The sequence below is a fragment of the Erinaceus europaeus genome, chromosome 12, assembly GCF_950295315.1.
Source record: "Erinaceus europaeus chromosome 12, mEriEur2.1, whole genome shotgun sequence".
NCBI classification, from domain to species: domain Eukaryota; kingdom Metazoa; phylum Chordata; class Mammalia; order Eulipotyphla; family Erinaceidae; genus Erinaceus; species Erinaceus europaeus.
The window spans coordinates 98,697,367-98,705,174 of NC_080173.1; the positions used below are offsets into that span (position 1 = coordinate 98,697,367).

Genomic DNA, 7,808 nt, shown 5'->3' on the forward strand with positions numbered 1-7,808 from the left:
ATGAGGCAGGCCCTGGGTTCTACTCCCTGGACTGTATGGCGGAGTGGTCCTCTGCTTCCGCTCTTTCTCTTCCACACACACACACACACACACACACACACACACACACACACATGCACACGCACACACATATATCACATGCCATATGTATATACATCATATCAATATATGTGAAATATAACTTACATACATCTCATAAAATAAAGCTAAATAGTTTTTAAAATATCAGATGTCAAAATATAAAATCAAACAGAGATCAGAAGAGAAAACACAAGTAGAACCTGAACTGGAATTGGCGTATTGCACCAAAGTCAAAGACTCTGGGGTGGGTGGGTGGAGGGGAGAATACAGGTCCAAGAAGGATGACAGAGGACCTAGTGGGGGTTGTATTCTTCTTTTTTTTTTAATTGGGGAATTAATGTTTTACATTCAACAGTAAGTACAATGGTTTGTACATGCATAACATTCCCCAGTTTCCCATATAACAATACAACCCCCACTAGGTCCTCTGAATCCTTCTTGGACCTGTATTCTCCCCACCCACACATCCCCACCCCAGAGTCTTTTACTTTGGTGCGATACGATATTCTTTTTTTTTCTTTAATATTTATTTTTTCCCTTTTGTTGCCCTAGTTGTTTTATTATTGTAGTCATTATTGTTGTTGTCGTTGTTGGATAGGACAGAGAGAAATAGAGCTGGGAGCTCCAACCGGCATCTTTATGCCGGTCCTTGCACTTTGTGCCACGTGTGCTTAACCCACTGTGCTACTACCCAACTCCCTAGGGGGTTGTATTATTCTGAGGAAAACTGGGAAATGTCATGCATGTACAAACTATTGTATTATTTTATTTTATTATTAAAAAAATTTTTATTAGAGAATTAATGTTTTACATTCAACAATTTTTTTAATTTAATTTTTTATTAAGAAAGGATTAATGAACAAAAACATAAGGTAGGAGGGGTACAACTCCACACAATTCCCACCACCCAATCCCCATAACCCACCCCCTCCCATGATAGCTTTCCCATTCTCTAGCCCTCTGGGAGCATGGACCCAGGGTCGTTGAGGGTTGCAGAAGGTAGAAGGTCTGGCTTCTGTAATTGCTTCCCCACTGAACATGGGCGTTGACTGGTCGGTCCATACTCCCAGTCTGCCTCCCTCTTTCCCTAGTAAGGTGTGCCTCTGGGGAAGCTGAGCTGCAGGACACATTGGTGGGGTCTTCAATCCAGGGAAGCCTGGCCAGCATCCTGGTGGCATCTGGAACCTGGTGATTGAAAAGAGAGTTAACATAGGAAGCCAAACAATTTGTTGAGCAGTCATGGATCCCAAGCTTGGAATAGTGGAGAGGAAGTGTTAGGGAGGTACTCACTGCAAACTCTAGTGTACTTCTGCTTTCAGGTATATATTTTGCAGTAGTTTATGGATACGTGTGCACATAAGCTCTCTCTCACAGAAACTGGTGTATATCTAGGTTATGGGACTTTGTTAGATAGTGAACTACCTGAGATGAAATTAGAGTGTACTATAAAAGGAGAGGTCTCACCCGAGTAATGAAGCTGAAGGGTTGTCATTCCACACGTGAAGTCTCTGGATACAGTCTGAGGTGAAGCATGTTGGGGTGGCAATTGTTGCCTTGGTTAGGTTGTGATCGGCGGAACATTCAACAATTTTTAAAAAATATTTATTTATTGCCTTTTGTTGTCCTTATTGTTTTATTGTAGTTATTATCTATGTCATTGTCGTTGGATAAGACAGAGAGAAATGGAGAGAGGAGGGGAAGACAGAGGGGGGAGAGAAAGACAGACACCTGCAGACCTGCTTCACCACCTGTGAAGCAATTCCCCTGCAGGTGGGGAGCCGGGGGCTCAAACTGGGATCCTTTCGCCGGTCCTTGGGTTTGGCGCAACAATTTTTTTTCTTTTCCTTTTTTTTTTTTCTTTTTTACCAGAGCACTGCTCAGCTCTGGCTTGTGGTGGTACAGGGGATTGAACCTGAGACTTTGGAGCCTTAGGCCTGAGAGTCTCTTTGCATAACCATTATGCTGTCTACCCCTGCCCTCAAACTATTGTATTTACTGTCGAATGCAAAACATTAATTCCTCAATAAAGAAATTTAAAAATAAATAAATAAATAAATAAATAAATAAAATCAAACAGGGTCAAGAGATAATTCACCCAGTGAACTGTATACTTAACCATGTGAGGACCCAAGCCCTCAACCCTTGTCATCACATGGGAACACCTGCATGGGCAAGCTTCACAAGCAGTGGACCAGAGCTGAGGTGTCTCTCCTACCTCTCTCTCTTTCTGATATATATATATATAATTTATTTATGATTGAGAAAGGAGAGAGAAAGAACCAGACATCACTATAATACTTGGACTGCCGGGACTCAAGTCAGAACCTCATGCTTGAGAGTCTAGTGCTTTATTTACTGTGCCACCTCCCAGACCACCATTTTCCTTTTCCTTTTTCTCTTTCTCTTTCTCTTTCTCCCATGATCTAAAAAAAAAAAAAGGTTGTTGGTGGTTATAGATGGTAGATCACGTAGTTGAGGGCACATATTGGCATGTTCAAGCCTCCAGTCCCCCCTTAAGGGTGGGTGGGAAGCTTCATGAAAGGTGAGACCATGCTACAGGTATCTCCTCTCTCTCTCTCTCTGCCTCCAGGGTTATGGGTAGAGTCTGGTGTCTTATTATTGACCAGTGAGCTTAGAACATCATGTGCGTTCTCTCGATTTTCACAGCGATAACTGCTCCCATTTTGTAGATGAAGAAACTAAAAGCTGGCACTATGAAGTAATTTGCCGAAGGCCAATTCATACGCAAGCCTGGATTCTAATCCAATTATTATAATCCTCTCCACACTATATGCATAAGCATTTTTTTTTCCCTCCGGGGTTATTGCTGGGCTCAGTGCCTGCACCATGAATCCACCGCTCCTGGAGGCCATTTTTTCCCCTTTTGTTGCCCTTGTTGTTGTAGCCTCCTTGTGGTTATTATTATTGCCATTATTGATGTTCGTTGTTGGATAGGACAGAGAGAAATGGAGAGAGGAGGGGAAGACAGAGAGGGGGAGAGAAAGACAGACACCTGCAGACCTGCTTCACTGCCTGTGAAGCGACTCCCCTGCAGGTGGGGAGTCGGGGGCTCGAACCGGGATCTTTACGCCAGTCCTTGCACTTTGAGCCACATGCGCTTAACCCACTGGGCCACCGCCTGACCCACATGCATAAGCATTTCTCAGCAGTTTTTGTTAAGGCGTGCAACCTGTATCAAATGCACAGCTTTAATCTATCATTTCAATGTACCTTTTTAATTCCTGGTGCAGAGCCACTGTTTGACCTGGCAGATTCAGGGAGTAAGTCACCATAGTGATTCCCGAGAGGCTGTTTGCCTGAGAGGGCCCTTGTCTGCTTGGCCACTGTTGTTGAGCGCGATGTTGTTGTGCGTGGGCCGCAGAGATGAGAGAGGGGGTCTGGAGCAAAGAGGAAACACAAATTTTTATTTGCGCTAGCACCTCAGAGTTGGGTGCTAGAGAAGCAGGTTGGGCCATGTGGAGGTAGCGAAAATGGCCGCCTCACGCAGTAACCTTTCCTGCGTCTGAACACCGGAGTGAACCGCTGGCAAGAGAGCGAGGTGCGGAAGAAGAAGGGCTTTTATAGGAGTAGCTTTCGGGAGAATGGGAAGGGGGAGGAGTAACCATAGCACTCCAGGATAGGATAATAACTCTTGTGAGAATGGGAGGGGGGAGGAGTGACCAAAGCACTCCAAATATCACGGGGAAATAGACAATGTCCTGAGGGCACAACATTGCGAAACAGGCACTCTGAGAATGTCCCAACTCTCGCGGGAACTAACAGTAGCCTGAGGGGACAACATGGCAGATGTGACTGCATCGGCACAATTTCACAGCATCTCCCCCTTTCCTTTTATCTAATGCCCAGGGCAACAGTGTGTAAAGTCTATGAACTACTCAGGGTCAGTCTATGAAAAACCAGCAATGTGAAGGGAAGGAAGCTGCTGTAAAATTGTCTAAAGTGTCCAAAGGGTATACCAGCAAGTCTGATAGAAGTCTCAGTCCAAAGTAGGCGACTAGGGGGAGAAATGGCAGGGGATGAAATGCTGCATGAGGAAGGTCAGCCTCTGGAATTCCGCTTTTCTGTAGATTGTGAGCTGGAACCACCAAAACGTGACAGGCAAAGCGGAAGCAGGAAAGGCAGACAGACAGTAAAAAAGTTCTGTCCTTGGACTCTGTGAATCAGGTTCTTCAGATCGCGTCAGGTGACATCTAGGGTTTCGGGGGGTGTGCCACTGTAGTCGTGCCATCTAGTGGGTGATGTCAGGGTGTGCAGGGGTCCAGATGGTTTTTTCCGGGATTCCTGTGGAAGAAACACAAACAATCTGCTTCTCGTGGTTAGCAGGGCATCTGATTTGAATACTTTATAGAAAAAGAGGTTTGGTGCCTTAGCCAACTGAGTATTGGGGGATGTATCTTTCCTATTCATTTGTTATTATATATTCATGGGGAAAAAGAACTTATTTTTTAACAAAGACTCTAAGGTGTAGGGAAGTGGGAACTATCTTATCCCTTTTTTTTGTATCTTGCCTTTTGTTGCCCTAGTTGTTTTATTGTTGTAATTATATTGTTGTTATTGCTGATATTGTGGTTGTTGGATAGAACAGAGAGAAATGGAGAGAGGAGGGGAAGACAGGGGGAGAGAAAGACACCTGTAGACCTGCTTCACCACCCGTGAAGTGATTCCCCTGCAGGTGAGGAGCCGGGGGCTCAAACTGGGATCCTCAAGCCAGTTGTTGCACTTAACGCCACCTGTGCTAAACCCACTGTGCCACCGCCCGATTCCCAGGAACTATCTTTTAACATAAACTCTATGGCCATGCCAATAGCAACCTTGAGGGCACATGTGGCTCCCCACATGTCCCCCTGTCTTATGTCATGTTTTGATGTTTGGCAGACTTTGTTTTGTGGCAGGGTGGACTGTGCCTGTCTTAGGTTGGGGATCAGCCTTCCGTCTTACCCATCATTGGAACACCTGGTCATTTTTGCCCAGTAGTACCAGGTGCCCTGTCTTAGGTTGACTGGATAGCGCTAGTTTCCTCTTACCCGTCATTGGCTAGCCAGCCCTTTACATGGTGGACGTTCTGATGGAGGGGGGAGAATCCTCCACAGCAACTCAATATTCTGCCATGTCCAGCCTATGATAGTGAGTTTGTATAGTTGCATTTTTATGGCATCAATCTGTTGCCGCAAAAGGCCATGAGCTTGTTAAGAATTATAGGACCGGGAGTCGGGCGGTGGCGCAGTGGGTTAAGCGCACGTGGCGCAAAGCGCAGGGACTGGCGTAAGAATCCCGGTTCGAGCCCCCGGCTCCCCACTTGCAGGGGAGTCGCTTCACGGGCGGTGAAGCAGGTCTGCAGGTGTCTATCTTTCTCTCCCCTCTCTCTCTGTCTTCCCCTCCTCTCTCCATTTCTCTCTGTCCTATCCAACAACAAAGCAACGTCAACAATGGCAATAATAACCGCAACGAGGCTGCAACAACTAGGGCAACAAAAAGGGGGAAAATGGCCTCCAGGAGCGGTGGATTCATGGTGCAGGCACCGAGCCCAGCAATAACCCTGGAGGAAAAAAAAAAGAATTATAGGACCGTGGTCTGGGAGGTGTCACAGTGGATAAGGCGTTAGACTCTCAAGCGTGAGGTCCCAAGTTCAATCCCTGGCAGCACATGTACCAGAAAGATATCTGGTTCTTTCTCTTTCCTCCTCTCTTTCTCATTAAATAAATTAAAATGTTGAAAAAAAAGAATTATAGGACCTATTGTGAGCAGAAGAAGTAAAACAAGCTAGGGTCCCACAACTAAGGGTAGACAGGTAAGGAAGGGGGAATGTATCCATTGGTATGAAGAGGTGGGATCATATCTTAAGTCTAAGGGAAGCAGTCAGTGGATGTGATGTCCAGGGGAACAGCCATTTGTCTTTGGGGGTAGTAAAGGATGTCCGTGGCATGGGTGATGTTATAAAGGGAAACATCTTTAAATTGCTGGCTGACAAAAGCATGGCTATGGTGGCAAGACAAGATACACCAGTTAAGTGTACAAGAGTATGTGAATGCTGTTAATTCACATAGGTTGGATATGGAGGAACTTCTTACAGTTTAATACCTTACCATATGAACAGATGATTCTTCATATGAAGGCTTGATAGCTGTACTCACTTACTTGTGAAAAAAAAAAAAAAACTTGTAACAAGTTAGAGGTTTACTATAATTGACTTTGGACTATAAGCAGACTCAGGTTACTTAGAGAGTTAATGCATGTTAGTGTCAATGGTTTGAACATTTAGAGTACTTCTGAGCAGATGGGTCATACAAAAATTTTTAGTCATTCAGCACACTCACTCACAAAACACAACTGGCCATTCATAACATAAGACATTCAGGGAAGGGGTAGGAGAGAGGGCTCTGTGAGCCAACTTTTGTAGGTTCTGCCATGTCATATTATGGATCCTGGGATGTATCCTGCATCTAGTCTTCTTGTATTATTTCTAGTTCTTCAGGGATAACAGTGCCATCATGAGGGTATTGTCGGACATGGCAGGCAGGAGCCCAGACAGGTTTAGAGTAATTATGAGGGAAAATGCATGCAAAACCTCTTCCCATGGTCAATAGAGGGTCAGGCCCTTTCCAAATTTTATCAAGTGGGTCTTTCCATTTGACCTTAATAGATGGGAGAGTAGATGGTGTTTGCCAGTGAAGAATCATAGGAGGTAAGTCCGAGTTATTGTAAATATTAAAGAGATTTAACGTAGTTAAGGCTTTTGCTAGCTGGATATTGGGGGGGGGTACATTCCTCCTTTACATTTATTTAATTGATCCTTAAGGGTTTGATGGGCCCTCTCGACAATGCCTTGTCCCTGTGGATTATAGGGAATGCCTGTGGTATGAGTAATGTTCCAGAGGGAACAAAAATCTTTAAATTGTTTGCTGGTAAACACAGGTCCATTGTCAGTTTTCAGTTGAAGAGGTAAGCCCATCACAGCAAAACAGGAGAGCATATGGCTTATAAGCTTTTTAGAGCTTTCTCCTGTCTGAGCTGTTGCCCACATAAATTTAGAAAAGGTATCAATTGAGACAAACACATATTTTTGTTTGCCAAAGTTTGATATGTGGGTGACATCAATTTGCCAAATAGCATTAGCTTTTAAGCCTCGGGGGTTAACACCAAGAGTCTGAATAGCAGGTGTTTTTATGAGACTTGCACAGGAAGAGCATGTAGCTAGGATATGTTTTAATTGTGGTAACGGAACATCAGGAAATCGAGCTTGAAGGCCTTTAAGATTAACATGGGTTAGGGAATGAAAGTCAGCAGGATCAGAGACAGAGACTAGGAGAGCTCCTGTGGAGGCAAGGCGGTCAGCTGCAGCATTCCCTTCGGACAGGGTACCAGGAAGAGGGCTGTGGGAATGAAGGTGCTGAATATATAGTGGTTGGGTTTGAGAAGAGAGCATAGAGGCGATTTGAATCAAAAGAGATGAAAGTGGGTTGTCGTCAATTTTCACACAGGAATGAGCAAGCCATGGAAGTAAGTTAACAGTATACACACTGTCAGAAAAAAGGTCGAAGGATTCTGGTACAACTTTTAATGCAAGGAAAACAGCATAAAGTTCTTTGTACTGAGGGGAATTCTCAGGAAGCTCAGTAAAGAGAGGTTTAGGGGGTTGCTTGTCCGGGTAATATATAAGGGCAGCAGCTCCCTTTTTTCCACCATCAGTGAAGACTGTAGGAGCAGAA

General features: G+C 44.6%; 1 long non-coding RNA gene across 1 annotated transcript; it reads right to left on the reverse strand.

Annotated features, from left to right (window-relative positions):
* Positions 1 to 1,094: 1,094 nt before the first annotated feature.
* On the reverse strand, positions 1,095 to 5,489 carry LOC132542101 (uncharacterized). Its single transcript, XR_009553253.1, has 3 exons — positions 4,059 to 5,489; positions 3,313 to 3,479; positions 1,095 to 1,600 (listed from the first exon to the last, which is right to left on the reverse strand). It is a non-coding gene; the product is annotated as an uncharacterized LOC132542101 (long non-coding RNA).
* Between the last annotated feature and the right edge of the window lie 2,319 nt (positions 5,490 to 7,808).